The sequence below is a fragment of the Salmo salar genome, chromosome ssa01, assembly GCF_905237065.1.
Source record: "Salmo salar chromosome ssa01, Ssal_v3.1, whole genome shotgun sequence".
Classification (NCBI taxonomy): Eukaryota; Metazoa; Chordata; class Actinopteri; order Salmoniformes; family Salmonidae; genus Salmo; species Salmo salar.
In genome coordinates, this window is record NC_059442.1 from 149,065,300 (window position 1) to 149,080,986 (window position 15,687).

Genomic DNA, 15,687 nt, shown 5'->3' on the forward strand with positions numbered 1-15,687 from the left:
TCTGTCACTGATGCTACCTGTGCTTGTTCGTCGCTGTTATGTTCTGCCTCTGTTCTGTCATGCTCTCTCGCTGCCTCTGCCTGTTCATTGGCTTGCTCAATGACGTTATCATCATCTTCGACTGCATCCTCACTAACGTTAACCCTCTACTGCTGTTCCCCTGTCGGCTGCGTCTCCCCTGTACTACTTTTCTTCTTAAAGAAAGAAGAGAGATGCGTGGACTTTCTCTTCATTGTCTGCAAATTGACATAGCTACAGCGACTAATCGTAGCTAGTAAGCTAACGCTATACCAGCCCATAACGTCAGCTAGCTAGATGCTCTGGCAGTCCTAAGTTCATCAAGTGGTTTGAAAATCTTTCTAGAAAGCTACGATAACTCTAACTATAGTTAGCTAGCGCTCTCTGCTGTAGAGTAACCTTAAGGCATAAGCTAGCTAGCTAAGCCCCCCAATAACAAATTTAACTAGCTAACTTAGCTAGATAGCTAACTAACGTAAGCTAGCTACCTAGCTAGGTAATTCGACACCGTCAAAAAGCGAACAGTTTACTAAATACATATTTATTTTTACTATAAGTAGTATTGTATGACTTACTTACCCGTTAGCAGTCTGGTGGTCTCATCTAAACTCTGCAGGCAGCTGCCAGCTAGGCTAGCTTCCGATGATGCCACCAGAGACACGAGGCTGAGCTCAGCTGCTGCTGTCCATGAGGCAGACTGTCATCTGGCAGTGCACTGTGCAGCAGCAGGCCGGGTGAGGGGTGAAAGGGGTCGGAGTGTCACACAGTGACGAGGGTCAAAAGTGGTTGACTGGCTACACATTTATTTTCTTTCACATTAACTATTATGAAAAATATACATTATTGATTTAAATGAATAGTACTAATGTAACATATCAGATAGAAGCATATTACGCATACTCAGAAGCATTTATGCATTTGCGACTAGCGAGGGGGGGCCAGTGAGGGGGCCAGCAATTGTATCAGGGTGGCCGTGGCCCCCCATGTCCACCCGTTGGCGGCGCCACTGCCTACAAATCCACCAAGCCAGTCAGCCTGAACAACACAGGCATGTATGGTCACGTGATTTATGACATCACACAGGTTTTTTCTTCCCACCTGTTGTGTGAGGTACCCTACCTCTTCAGTTGACTGTAGCCAGCAGATTGACCAATTTGCTTACAGATGCACTAGGGTCAGACAGGCTTACTGTGTAGATTAAGATATAGAAAAACTGGGATAAAGGGACAATTCAGAGTGCACCGCATTTGTCATCCCTGGATTGATGTACATTTTCTGAGACATATCTCGCGGTGGCACTGCTGGGTCTTAATCTATACAGGAAGCCTGTCTGACCCTAGTGCAGCTATAAGCAAGCGCGTCGGATCTACTGGCTACAGTTGACTTCAAAGTTGCACAGACAAAAGGAATACACAAACGCTTGAATCAGCATTCAACACTCTTTGTACATCGCAGCTAGATTATTGTTGGAAAGTTTTGTGGAAGTTAACATGAATTTCAAGCTGCATTGGTTGAATCTTATGTTTTTATTGGCCTGCGCCGAGCTATGTCTGTCTCAGAAAAATGGTAAGAGAAGGCCTTTTCCCTCTATTTCTCTCATTATTAGTTTTTTTTCTTCGATCAGATAAACGACATTGTGATATTCTTTAATGCCTTGATGGACAACTTGTTGAGTCGGATCCCCTCTATCTGATTCCTAACTGAATACAGATACTGTAAAATACACTTGCTTGTTATGTTGTGATGGTATTTGCTATGTCTGGTGTGGTTATAAACCACACCAGACAATGAGCGATGATGTCACCATCCCACATGTCAATGACACGCTGTTCTTCGCAAAATCGAGATGATTTTAAGGGGAAATGACAGCCTGAGGGTATATTGAAAAGCAGGAGCAATGAGTTAGCCAGCTAAATTTGGTAAACAACCAGAAATAACTATTTGTCTGATTCATAAAGAAAGCTAAAATTAAATATGCGTTTTTGGTTGCTGAGTTAAGGCCAGGGACCACACCATCAAAAGGTAATTGTTTCCCCCTAATCATATCACAATCAACGTTTATCAGTCAGCCTAAATAATTTGGTTTCATTTTGTTAAAACACTCCAGGACTTGTGCAGAGCAGATTGTGGATGAATACTTTATTAATCTTTCTGTCTGTAAAATACTAAAGACGTAGATAAAATGAATTTTTGCCGCATTTTTTCTAAGAAAATGTTATCTAGAATAGAAAATGGACAACATATCAACACTTCTCAATGGGCAAGTCTGGAGAATATATCTAAGGTTAAGCACACAAAATGTGGTTAAAGCAAATGCTTCTGAAGTAGAGAAAAATTAGTTGGGGTGTGGAAAGAGCCTGACTTTCAGGAAATGGAAGCTACAGACAAGTACACTGAATTTAGATTACCAAACAAGAAATACCTATTTAGACCCAATCACCATCTCTTCAAAGTAAGGTACTAAATATGGTCGTATTTGTAACACTATGAAATGGGCGTTTAAATTGTGTGTAATTTAATGTAGTGAGCTTTGAAATTATTGATGTAGGTCCATTTTATAGTGGTTCAACTTCATTAAAATGTTGATGATAGTAGTATGATAAATATACGTTTTAGAAGTTTTTGAAATGTTTATTTACATTTGAAAATACTAATATTAATGGACCAAAATACTAACAACAGGTAGATGCAAACATTTTATTTTAGCCTGTGGTGCATGGCCTTAAATAGACCATGCCCATTTTAAGCTTATCCTTCCTAGAAATTTAAAGTTTAGGCTAACAGGCTGACCACACCGCTCGCGTCGCAAAATACATTTAGAAATCTATGTTATTCAATTATTGCACCCACACTGCTCGCTCGCGCCAACGAGCGTCTGCATTGCCAAGGGCTAAAATAGAAATCATATATATTATATATATATGAAATATATAATATTTCTGACGCAGAACGTGCTGCAAGTCCTGCCTCTCCCATCTCCTCATTGGTTTATAGAAGCAGGTACCCACGTGCCAACTCCTCATTGGTTATACCCACGTGTGTGACTGAAAGACGAACAAGCTCAGTTGCGGTAATGCACCTAATTTATGAAAGTTGCCCATCGCAATATCAAGTCAAGAGAAGAAAAGGCCTGGAAGGAAGAAAGATGACTAGAAACGATTCGGTTGACCGTTTTATGTGTGGATTAATTGGCGGAGTAGAGGACCTTGTGCATTTCAGGTAAAATAACAACTCAATGTTTATATCCCTGGACAAATTAGCTTGCAACCGAAAGCTAGCTAAATAGGACAAATTAGCTAGCAAGTGCAAGCTAACTAGCAAAGTTGCCATAAATGTTTAATGCTTTTCGACCTGTCCCCAAATTAATATAATTAGTTCAGAGTTTGTTTTGATATTTTAACCTGCGTGTCGTGATCACGTTTGGTGTGGGGGGGACAAAATAACTTTATGGACGATGGCGCACGCACGCAGCCGGTTTGGGTTCTGTGTAACTCCTTGAACCTGCTTTGTAGTATACCCCTCTGGAGTCTTATTAGTTGATAAAAAAAAGTGTGTTTACTTTTGATATACAGTTGAAGTCGGAAGTTTACATACACTTAGGTTGGAGTCATTAAAACTCATTTTTCAACCACTCCACAGATTTCTTGTTAATCTTGTTAAATCTAGACGTTCCGCTAGCGGAACACCTGCTCCAATATCCAATGATGGGCGTGGCGCGAAATACAAATTCCTCTAAAATCCGAAAACTTCCATTTTTCAAACATATGACTATTTCACAGCATTTTAAAGACAAGACTCTCCTTTATCTAACCACACTGTCCGATTTCAAAAAGGCTTTACAGCGAAAGCAAAACATTAGATTATGTCAGCAGAGTACCAAGCCAGAAATAATCAGACACCCATTTTTCAAGCTAGCATATAATGTCACAAAAACCCAGAAGACAGCTAAATGCAGCACTAACCTTTTACAAACTTCATCAGATGACACACCTAGGACATCATGTTACCCACAGCATGCATTCTTTTGTTCAATAAAGGTCATATTTATATATAAAAACAGCATTTTACATCGGCGTCTGACGTTGACTAACTATTTTCCCCTCAAATGCGTTCCGGGAAACAGTGCATAATTCCCTTTATTACTATTCGAAAACTATTTTTTTAATTTATATTGTCAATCTAACATTTATAGATGAATATCTCTTGAGAACACCTGTCATACCAGATTTTAAATTAACTTTACTGGGTAATCACACTTTGCGATAAAAGGAGATGCGATACTCAGAAAATGAGCCAGGAAAACTAGCGCCGTGCCATCTTGGAACAATCGCAAGTCACATCTGATCTTGTATAATATTGTCAATAATCGCCTACCTTTAGTTGTCTTCATCAGAAAGCACTTCCAGGAATCCCAGGTCCACAACAGATGTATTTTCGGTCGAAAAAGTCCATCCTTCATGTTCCATTAGCCTGCTGTTGGTAGCGTGTCCTAGGGCTGTCTCCAAATGCTCCGACGTGCGTGGGACAGTAGTTTCGGAAAATGTACTTTTTCCCTCCTCTAGGTTCGTTCAAACGTTGTAAAACATTAATCTTCAGGGCCTGTAACACCAAGAGAGCCAATAAGATTCGACGGGGACGGTTGCAGAGTGTTTTAAAACGTTTCCAAAGGTGGGGGTAGACTGGGCCGCCGACGTCATAATGGTGATGGCCCATCCCCTGTGACCAATTTCCAATGCGTCTCATTCACTGAGTTTCGACTGTATAAGGCTCAAACCACTGTGAAAAGACTGGCGACATCTAGTGGAAGCAATAGGAAGTGCTAAATGAACCATTGCTCACGGTGTGATTAATAGGCAAAGTGATGAAGTCGAGTCCACAATTCAGAATTCCACTTCCTGTTTCAATCGGTCTCTGGGTTTTGACTGCCATATGAGTTCTGTTATACTCACAGACACCATTCAAACAGTTTTAGAAACTTTAGGGTGTTTTCTATCCATATATAATAAGTATATGCATGTCCTAGCTTCTGAGTTTGATTAGTAGGCCGTTGAAAATGGGAACAAATTTTTTTCAAAATGCACTGTGGCGCCCCCCATCCTAGGGTATCCTCAAGAGGTTTTTAACAAACTATAGTTTTGGCAAGTCGGTTAGGACACAAGTAATTTTTCCAACAATTGTTTACAGACAGATTATTTCACTTATAATTCACTGCATCACAATTCCAGTGGGTCAGAAGTTTACATACACTAAGTTGACTGTGCCTTTAAACAGCTTGGACAATTCCAGAAAATGATGTAATGGCTTTATGTCATGGCTTTAGAATAGAGGTCGACCGATTATGATTTTTCAACGCCGATACCGATTATTGGAGGGCCGGAAAAGCCGATGCCGATTAATCGGCCGATTATTTTTGTTTTGTGATGACAATTACAACAATACTGAATGAATACTTATTTTAACTTAATATAATACATCAATAAAATCAATTTAGCCTCAAATAAATAATGAAACATGTTCAATTTGGTTGAAATAATGCAAAACAAAGTGTTGGAGAAGAAAGTAAAAGTGCAATATGTGCCATGTAAGAAAGCTAATGTTTAAGTGCCTTGCTCATAACATGGGAACATATGAAAGCTAGTGGTTCCTTTTAACATGAGTCTTCAATATTCCCAGGTAAGAAGTTTTAGGTTGTAGTTATTATAGGAATTATAGGACTACTTCTCTCTATACGATTTGCATTTCATATACCTTTGACTATTGGATGTTCTTATAAGCACTTTAGTATTGCCAGTGTAACAGTATAGCTTCCGTCCCTCTCCTCGCTCCTACCTGGGCTCAAACCAGGAACACATCGACAACAGCCACCCTCGAAGCAGCGTTACCCATGCAGAGGAAGGGAAACAACTACTCCAAGTCTCAGAGCGAGTGATGTTTGAAACGCTATTAGCGTGCACCCGGCTAACTAGCTAGCCATTTCACATCGGTTACACCAGCCTAATCTTGGGAGTTGATAGGCTTGAAGGGGTGGGTATAATTTGTGGAACGTTCCAACAGGAATCTGTTCCAAAAAACGTAAAGTAAAAGGTTGCCAACCAACAATGCATACAAAGTAGCAACGCATACAAACCTAGGTAACTAGCTGCCGAATAGGCATCAACTCACCACGTAGCTTATTCTTAATGTTTGTCCATAGGCAAACAGACATGTGAGGACAGACATTTTTCGGAATAAACGTGATGAGTGAAAAACGCTATGAAATAGACCACTCCCTACCCGGTATCTTATTCTGCCGCTATACAACTTTGTATGCGTTGTTTTTTGGAAACCTTGTTATTTATGAAGTTTTTGGAATAGATTCCTGTTGGAACGTTTCACAAATTATACCCACCCAGGTTGAAGTCATAAACAGCGCAATGCTTGAAGCACAGCGAAGGGCTGTTTGAATGAATGCTTACGAGCCTGCTGCTGCCTACCACCACTCAGTCAGACTGCTCTATCAAATCATAGACTTAATTATAATATAATAAACACACAGAAATACGAGCCTTAGGTCATTAATATGGTCGAATCCGGAAACTATCATCTCGAAAACAAACGTTTTTTTCTTTCAGTGATATACGGAACCGTTCCGTATTTTATCTAACGGGTGGCTAAGTCTAAATATTCCTGTTAGGCATTGATGTTTATGGTTAGGTACATTGGTGCAACGACAATGACCCCAAGCATACTTCCAAAGTTGTAGCAAAATGGCTTAAGGACAGCAAAGTCAAGGTATTGGAGTGGCCATCACAAAGCCCTGACCTCAAATCTATAGAACATTTGTGGGCCGAACTGAAAAAGCGTGTGCGAGCAAGGAGGCCTACAAACCTGCCTGAGTTACACCAGCTCTGTCAGGAGGAATGGACCAAAATTCACCCAACTTATTGTGGGAAGCTTGTGGAAGGCTACCCGAAACGTTTGACCCAAGTTAACCTGTCTGGGCTAGGGGGCAGTATTTTCACGGCCGGATGAAAAACGTACCCAATTTAAACAGGTTACTACTCTGGCCCAGAAACTAGAATATGCATATTATTAGTAGATTTGGATAGAAAACACTCTGACGTTTCTAAAACTGTTTGAATGGTGTCTGTGAGTATAACAGAACTCATATGGCAGGCAAAAACCTGAGACAAAGTCAACCACGAAGTGGAGTATCTGAGAATTGTAGTTCTTCTTTCTAGTCCCTTTCGAAACTACAGTATCTGTGGGGTTACTTTGCACTTCCTAAGGCTTCCATTGGCTGTCAAAAGCCCTGAGAAAGTTGTTTCAGCCTTCTCCTGTTACTGGGCAGTTAATAGGAGCTCAGTTATTGAGTGGACTGCCTGGCAACAAAGGGATTGGATATGCTCAGTCCCGCGAGCACGCCGTTCCTTCTTTTTCTCCTTGAATGAATACGCTATTGTCCGGTTGGAATATTATCGCAATTTTACGTTAAAAATACCATAAAGATTGATTTTAACCTCTTACATCTAGACGTTCCGCTAGCGGAACACCTGCTCCAATATCGAATGATAGGCGTGGCGCGAATTACAAATTCCTGTTTAACCTGTTATGGCTAGGGGGCAGTATTGACACGGCTGGATAAAAAACGTACCCGATTTAATCTGGTTACTACTCCTGCCAGTAACTAGAATATGCATATAATTATTTGCTTTGGATAGAAAACACCCTAAAGTTTCTAAAACTGTTTGAATGGTGTCTGTGAGTATAACAGAACTCAAATGGCAGGCAAAAACCTGAGAAGATTTCATGCAGGAAGTGGCCTGTCTGACAAGGTGTCGTTCTTCTTGTCTCTGTTTATTGAAGAGTGAGGATCTTAGCTATAACGTGACACTTCCTACGGCTGCCATAGGCTCTCAGAAGGCGGCAAAACACTGAATCGTGGCTTTGCAGGCTCTGGCTGAAAAAACGTAGCGTGTTTGGGTAGTGGCTGGTTACAGTACTGTGAGACTCAGGCTCATGCCCGCGTCGACCGAAAGCTTTCTCTTCCTTTGTCTGTTTACCTAAAAGGATATTCCCGGTCGGAATATTATCGCTTTTTTACGAGAAAAATGGCATAAAAATGGATTTTAAACAGCGGTTGACATGCTTCGAAGTACGGTAATGGAATATTTAGATTTTTTTGGTCACGAATTGCGCCATGCGCACGACCCTTATTTACCATTTCAGATAGTGTCTGGAACGCACGAACAAAACGCCGCTATTCGGATATAACGATGGATTATTTTGGACCAAACCAACATTTGTTATTGAAGTAGAAGTCCTGGGAGTGCATTCTGACGAAGACAACAAAAGGTAATCAAACTTTTGTAATAGTAAATCTGATATTGGTGAGTACTAAACTTGCCGGGTGTCTAAATATCTAGCCCGTGATGGCTGGGCTATGTACTTAGAATATTGCAAAATGTGCTTTCACCAAAAAGCTATTTTAAAATCGGACATATCGAGTGCATAGAGGAGTTCTGTATCTATAATTCTTAAAATAATTGTTATGCTTTTTGTGAACGTTTATCGTGAGTAATTTAGTAAATTCACCGGCAGTGTTCGGTGGGAATGCTAGTCACATGCTAGTCACATGCTAATGTAAAAAGCTGGTTTTTGATATAAATATGAACTTGATTGAACAAAACATGCATGTATTGTATAACATAATGTCCTAGGGTTGTCATCTGATGAAGATCATCAAAGGTTAGTGCTGCATTTAGCTGTGGTTTGGGTTTATGTGACATTATATGCTAGCTTGAAAAATGGGTGTCTGATTATTTCTGGCTGGGTACTCTGCTGACAAAATCTAATGTTTTGCTTTCGTTGTAAAGCCTTTTTGAAATCGGACAGTGTGGTTAGATTAATGAGAGTCTTGTCTTTAAAATGGTGTAAAATAGTCATATGTTTGAAAAATTGGAAGTTTTTGCATTTTTGAGGTTTTTGAATAACGCGCCACGGGATTACACTGGCTGTTACGTAGGTGGGACGATTTGGTGCCACCTACCCTAGAGAGGTTAAGTCGTGGAAAACTTACAAAATGTTCATAATTGAGTTGAAGTGCAAAGTAAAAGCAAATCCTATCAAATTCCTTATACTAAGCAAACCAGACAGCACAATAAAAACACAACTGGAACTCACACATAATTTACGAACACAGTATTTGAGTTAAGTGAGTCTGCCAGATCAGAGAGAGTAGGGATGACAACTAGGGTTTCACATTTTGTGGAATATTCAAAGGTGGAAACTTTAAGTGGGAATTGATGGGAATTAATGGAAATATATGCAAATTAATATTAATACCATTTAAATGTAGATTTTTTTTTGCATTGGATATATTTACCATATCATCTGGAGACAGAAACATAAACCTTTTACCTTATAATAAGTAGACATAATTGCAAATGGTTAAATTTCACTGAACAACAAAAGAAAGGGAATATTGAATGATTAACAATGATCCATCGCATCTCCCAAAAACGTTTTCAACACATCTGTAAAATGATAGTCTAGAAACGAAAGCTTTGGTTGTCTTCCTCTCAGGCTTCCATGTCTTCTCCCTGGTCCTCCTCAATGTCCACCACTTGAACATCAGATTCTGAGGCCTCATCTTCACTGTCAATTTCCAACCTTGTTGAGGATGGCTCGTTTTACCCGGTTGGCCACCAATTTTTCAACCCTTGGATTGGTCAGCCTGTTGCATGCTTTGATATGTGTCTTCCCAAACAAGGACCAGTTGCGCTCTGAGGCGGCTGATGTTGGTGGGATTTGGAGGATGATGGAGGCAACAGGGGAAAGAGCCTCAGATCCACAAAGTCCCTTCCACCAGGTGGCTGATGAGATATGTTGGCACAACTGCTATATTGCATCTCCATCCCAAAGCCCTTGCTTGGAAGTGTACTACGCCAGACTGGCAAGAACCTTGCCCTCATCCAGACCAAGGTGATGATACACGGTAGTGATGACACCATACGCCTTGCTGATCTCTGCACCAGACTGGATGCTATTGCCAGCATACTTGGGGTCCAACATGTACGCTGCGGCGTGTATGGGCTTCAGGCAGAAGTCTTCACACTTTTTGATGTATTTCAGAACTGCAGTTTCCTCTGCTTGGAGCAACAGTGAAGTGGGCAGGGCAGAACGGATTTCTTCTCTTACATCTGCAAGCAGTCTGAACATTAGACAGGATTGCATATTTATTTTTTATTTTATCTTTATTTAAAAAGGCAAGTCAGTTAAGAACAAATTCTTATTTACAATGACGGCCTAGGAACAATGGGTTAACTGCCTTTTTCAGGGGCAGAACAACAGATTTTTACCTTGTCAGCTCAGGGATTCGATCTAGCAACCTTTCGGTTACTAGTCCAATGCCCTAACCTCTAGGCTACCTGCCGCATTGTCTCCCTCAAACTATGCAATGGCTACTGCTATAGGTTTCAGGAGTTTCAGGCTGCTTCCCAAAATACATCATCCAGGAGGATCCTCTTGATGGGGCTGTCCATATTGGCAGACTGTGGTATGGGGACTCCTTCCCCTCCAGGAGACTGTCAATCATGATGACAACACCACCCCAATGGGTGTTGCTGGACAGCTTCAATGTGGTGCTCTTATTCTTCTCACTTTGCTTGGTGAGGTAGATTGCTGCTATAACTTGATGACCCTTCACATACCTAGCCATTTCTTTGGCTCTCTTGTAGAGTGTATCCATTGTTTTCAGTGCCATGATGTCCTTGAGGAGCTGATTCAATGTATGAGCAGCACAGACAATGGGTGTGATGTGAGGGTAGGACTCCTCCACTTTAGACCAAGAAGCCTTCATGTTCGCAGCATTGTCTGTCACCAGTGCAAATACCTTCTGTGGTCCAAGGTTATTGATGACTGCATCAGCTCATCTGCAATGTAGAGACCGGTGTGTCTGTTGTCCCTTGTCTGTGCTCTTGTAGAATACAGGTTGAGATGATCTAGTTAATTATCCCTTGTCCACGAACATTCGACCACCCACCAGAGATGATTGCAATACAGTCTGCTTTCTCTATGATTTGCTTGACCTTCACTTGAACTCTGTTGAACTCTGCATCCAGCAAATTAGTAGATAAAGCATGTCTGGTTGGAGGGGTGTCTGCTGGGCGAAGAACATTCAGAATTCTCTTCCAATACACATTGCCTTTGAGCATCAGAGGTGAACCAGTTGCATACACAGCTCAAGCAAGACATTCATCAGCATTTCTCTGACTACGTTCCTTCGTTGAGTCAAAAAACTTCTGATTCCAGGAGGACCATGAGCTGTTGCTATTGATAAGGTGTTTGATTCATCATTTTCACCTCAAATAAAAGTAGAGGGACTTTTGTCAGAGGTTGCTTGTTGTGAGCGCTGAGGGAACTTTATGCACTTGGCCAGATGATTCTGCATCTTTGTTGCGTTCTTCACATATGACTTGGCACAGTATTTGCAAATGTACACAGATTTTCCTTCCACATTAGCTGCAGTGAAATGTCTTCACACATCAGATAGTGCCAGTGGCATTTTCCTGTAAAGTTGAGTAAAAAAATCCCCAAAAACAATTCCATGTACAGATAAATAGTTAAGCAGTTAGATTAAACAACTCATTTGTAAGACTTTAAAAAAAATGAAACATGTATGGAAACAGGTGAATTAACACTCCTCAGTTAGCAGGCTCAAGCAAGCTAAAACCCACATGGTAGCAAATACTAACTAGCTTAAGTTGTTAAGAAGTTTAGAAATGATTTAAACACACTTTGCTGTAGGCTACTATTTACTAGTTAACAGAAAATCATCTATGTCATATAAAATATATTCACCCCACCCAGTATTGTAATCAAAACTTCCCAGAAAGCATATAGTCTTTGGCTCAGACAGTGTAGTAGCGTGGGCTCAATAGCATGTCATTGGTGTGCAAGATCTTGAGAATCAGCTGTATGTGTGATGGAAGAGTGCACTGTGTGTGCAAAGGGTTGCAATTCCATTGAATTGGGGATAGTTTAACCAAAATATGCCACAAGTCCTAGAATTGCCTTATGTGTATCCTGCAAAAAAGGTTCACTGTTATAAGCTAACTTTTTTTTGATGAATTTTAAGCAAAATTCTCCAAATTCCAGGGCTTAACTTACAATGGAAAATTTCCGGGAAATATTCCGGAAAGTTTTCGAAAAGTTTCCGACCCTTTGCAACCCTAATGACGAAGTATTAGATTGAACCAATGAATTGAACCATGATGCTGTCCTGCCTCAGCATAAATAATGTAATGACTACTTTTTGGTGTCAGGGAAAATTAATGGGAGTATAAAGTACATATTTTCTTTAGGAACGTAGTGGAGTAAAAGTTGTCAAAAATAAAAGTAGTAAAGTACAGATAACCCCCCCCAAAATGTACTTCACAACACTGCATAAGAACAATTAGAAAAGTAATAATTGAAGTATGCAATAAATCACAAATGGCTATTGTATTCAAACGCCATACATTCTAACCCCATTTTTGGAATTCCTTAAACACCCCTATTTATTTTCATCTTGTTTCTTTTTTTTCTCAGAGCGGTGTAATGCTGGCGTAGAAGACCGAGGCTTCACGGGGGATGAGACAGCGGCGGGGGTGCAGGTCTCCCTGGAGGCCTGCATGGTTCTGGACAGTCATCTGACCACTGTGTTCTTCCCCATTGTCTACATAGTGGTGTTTGCTGTGGGGCTCCCCACCAACGCCATGGCCATCTGGGTCTTCCTGGTCAGGACCAAGAAGAAGCACCCTGCCGCCATCTACATGGCCAACTTGGCTCTGTCTGACCTGCTCTTTGTCATCTGGACACCTCTGAAGATCGCCTACCACTTCAACGGTAACGACTGGATCTATGGAGAGAGGCTGTGTAAAGTCCTGGTGGGCTTCTTCTATGGGAACATGTACTGCTCCATCCTCTTCATCACCTGTATCAGTGTCCAGCGCTACTGGGCCATCGTTTACCCCCTCTCCCAGGATTGTAGGAACAACCATGTAGCCATCGGTGTCTCGGTCGCAGTCTGGGTGGGGGTCTGGCTGCTGACCACCCCTCTCTACCTCTACGACCAGACACTCAAGGTGACCAACCTCAACATCATCACCTGCCACGACGTCACCCGGCCCAGCCAGAATAGCATGGCCGCCGGCTTCTTCCTGACCATGGGAACCCTGGGATTTGTAGTTCCCACCGTGTTGTGCGTGGTGGTTAACGTTCTGATGCTCAAGTCCCTGAGGAACTCAATGACGAACGCCAGCATCACCAAGAATCGGCGCAAGGCTGTGGTGCTCATCATTACTGTGCTGATCATCTTCCTGGTCTGTTTCACCCCCAGTAACATCATGATGCTGGTGACCTACTCTCTCCTGCTGGCTCAAGTAGTACACAATGACTACGGCTTCTACATCACCACCCTGTGTCTGGCCAGCCTCAACAGCTGTGTGGATCCATTCATCTACTACTTCATCTCAGAGGAGTTCAGGGAGCAAGTAAAGAACACGCTGAGGTGCCGCAGCCAGAGGGCATGATTAGGATGAGGGTCTCGTTCACTGCTCTGAAGTACTTCAAGATGAGTAACACCATCCAGGTTTGGGGTCAACTCAGTAAACACTGATTAGGAAAATGTGGAATTGGATTGGTTGATTTGGTTTACTTTCTGAATTGTACTGGCATTAAAATGGAATTGACCCCAACCTTGGTACCTGCACATCAGACTCAGGGAACACACAGAGCAGCTACGTTTAGGGGGGTTCTCATGTGGAGATCAAAGTTGGCTGTACTGATGTTTTTAAAGAACTGGACAGGTTAAAGGGAATTCCAGGTTGGTCTTAATCTACTATGTGTCTTTCACCTAACATTTTGTTTTCATCATCATCAATGGAGAGAAGCTATTTTAAACTGAGATGCAACCCCAGACTACTTCATATTATGTGCTTGTTATATTGCCTCCTCGCCCCTCATACAATTTTAATGCAGATTTTGTTGGTTTTACCTAGAAAACAAAATCAGAAAGAGTGTGTTACTGATCCATCCTCCACATTTAGACAGTCAAAGATGTCCATTTTATGTTTGTTCCAGCACTGAGCTCTCTGAAACTGTTAACTTAGTTCTTAGTGCCCCGCACTGACCCTTCACTTCTGGCAACGGGTATTGTTCTTTATCAAGTGAGCCATACATGACCTACTGTACAGTGCCTAGTGAAAGTCTATACACCCCTTGTATAGTGTCATGACGTGGCCCTTTCTTGGTATAGGTTGTGGCATCCCCCCCTCTCTCTCACGCTCTCCTACACCCAGGTTCTGCTATCTCAGGCCCTAAAGTCCTGGCGGAGTTTCTCTCCCCCTTTGCCATGCAGAAACAGAGACACAGAGAGAACAAAGGATTTCACATGGCAAACTCCTAAATCCCCAAAATGGGAAATTGAAACAAAATGTCCACTTGTGGGAATGGTCCGTGGACACTTAAGTTTACATTACATTTACATTTACATTTCTCATTTAGCAGACGCTCTTATCCAGAGCGACTTACAGTAGTGAATGCATACATTTCATTTCATGCATTTTTTGTATTTTTATAAAAAGCTTTCAAATGAAACAAGCAATTTTACACACGGTAAAAAGTAGTTATCTTGACAATACTGCGTTCCAAAAGAGTAGCAGATTTTAACATTAAACATGTTTGGCTTTACCTTAGGCATCCCTCTCAAGCCCTGTACACTGAGAAGGGACAATAGCAGATAAGGTCAGCTCTAGCAGAGATACAGTGAGCTCAAAGTATTGGGACAGTGTGTTTTGTCTTGGCTATGTACTCCAGCACCTTCGATGCAGACGGTCAGCTTTAATTTGAAGGTATTTTCATCCATATGAGCCGTTTAGAAATGACAGCACTTTTTGTACATGGACTCTTTCTCCCCCCCCCCATTTTAGGGGCCCAAAAGTATTGTGACAAGTTCACTTGTGTGTATCAAAGTTATCAAAAGTTTGTTTGGTCCCATATTCTTAGCACACAATGATTACATCAAGCATTGGATTCATTTGCTGTTTTGTTTGTGTTTCAGATTATTTTGTGCCCAATTTGTGTTAGGAATATCGGACCAAATACATTGGTGAATTTGTTCCAATACTTTTAGTTCCCCCATTTTAGGGGACCATGTACAAAAAGTCAGTCGTTTCAAGTGACGGGTATGACGAGTGCGTTTCCTTTGGTGACCTCGGAGAGGACAGGAAACACACATAACTATATCTCTGATTGTGTATGAATGAGTAAAGATGAAACTATTTGTGAAATGATGTGATGTTAAACCTTTAATGTGAGAGAATTGTATTCCCTTTAAAGTTTAACTAAGTCATTGACCCGCCCCCGTGAGCTCAGACATGATCTGGCGTCATGGAACTGCCTTTCTACTGTTACGAATAAAACCCCCTCCTGACGAAATCCTCTTCACACCACAAAAACCTCAGTGTCAGTTAACGTTGCAATGGATGTTGAATTCCTAACCATACCAGGTGGAGCATTGGCTACACGGGTGGAAATGGTTAAACTCTGATACTATCGATCCCGACAGAATAAGAGCAAATCTTAGATCCTAATTACTAGTCTGCAGCCAGAAATGTAAACCTGGGATTGTGAATACCGATAACTGAC

General features: G+C 41.4%; 1 pseudogene; it reads left to right on the forward strand.

Moving 5' to 3' along the window:
* The first annotated feature begins 1,219 nt into the window (after nt 1–1,219).
* On the forward strand, nt 1,220–14,735 carry LOC106568208 (proteinase-activated receptor 2-like; annotated as a pseudogene).
* The last annotated feature ends 952 nt before the right edge of the window (nt 14,736–15,687 follow it).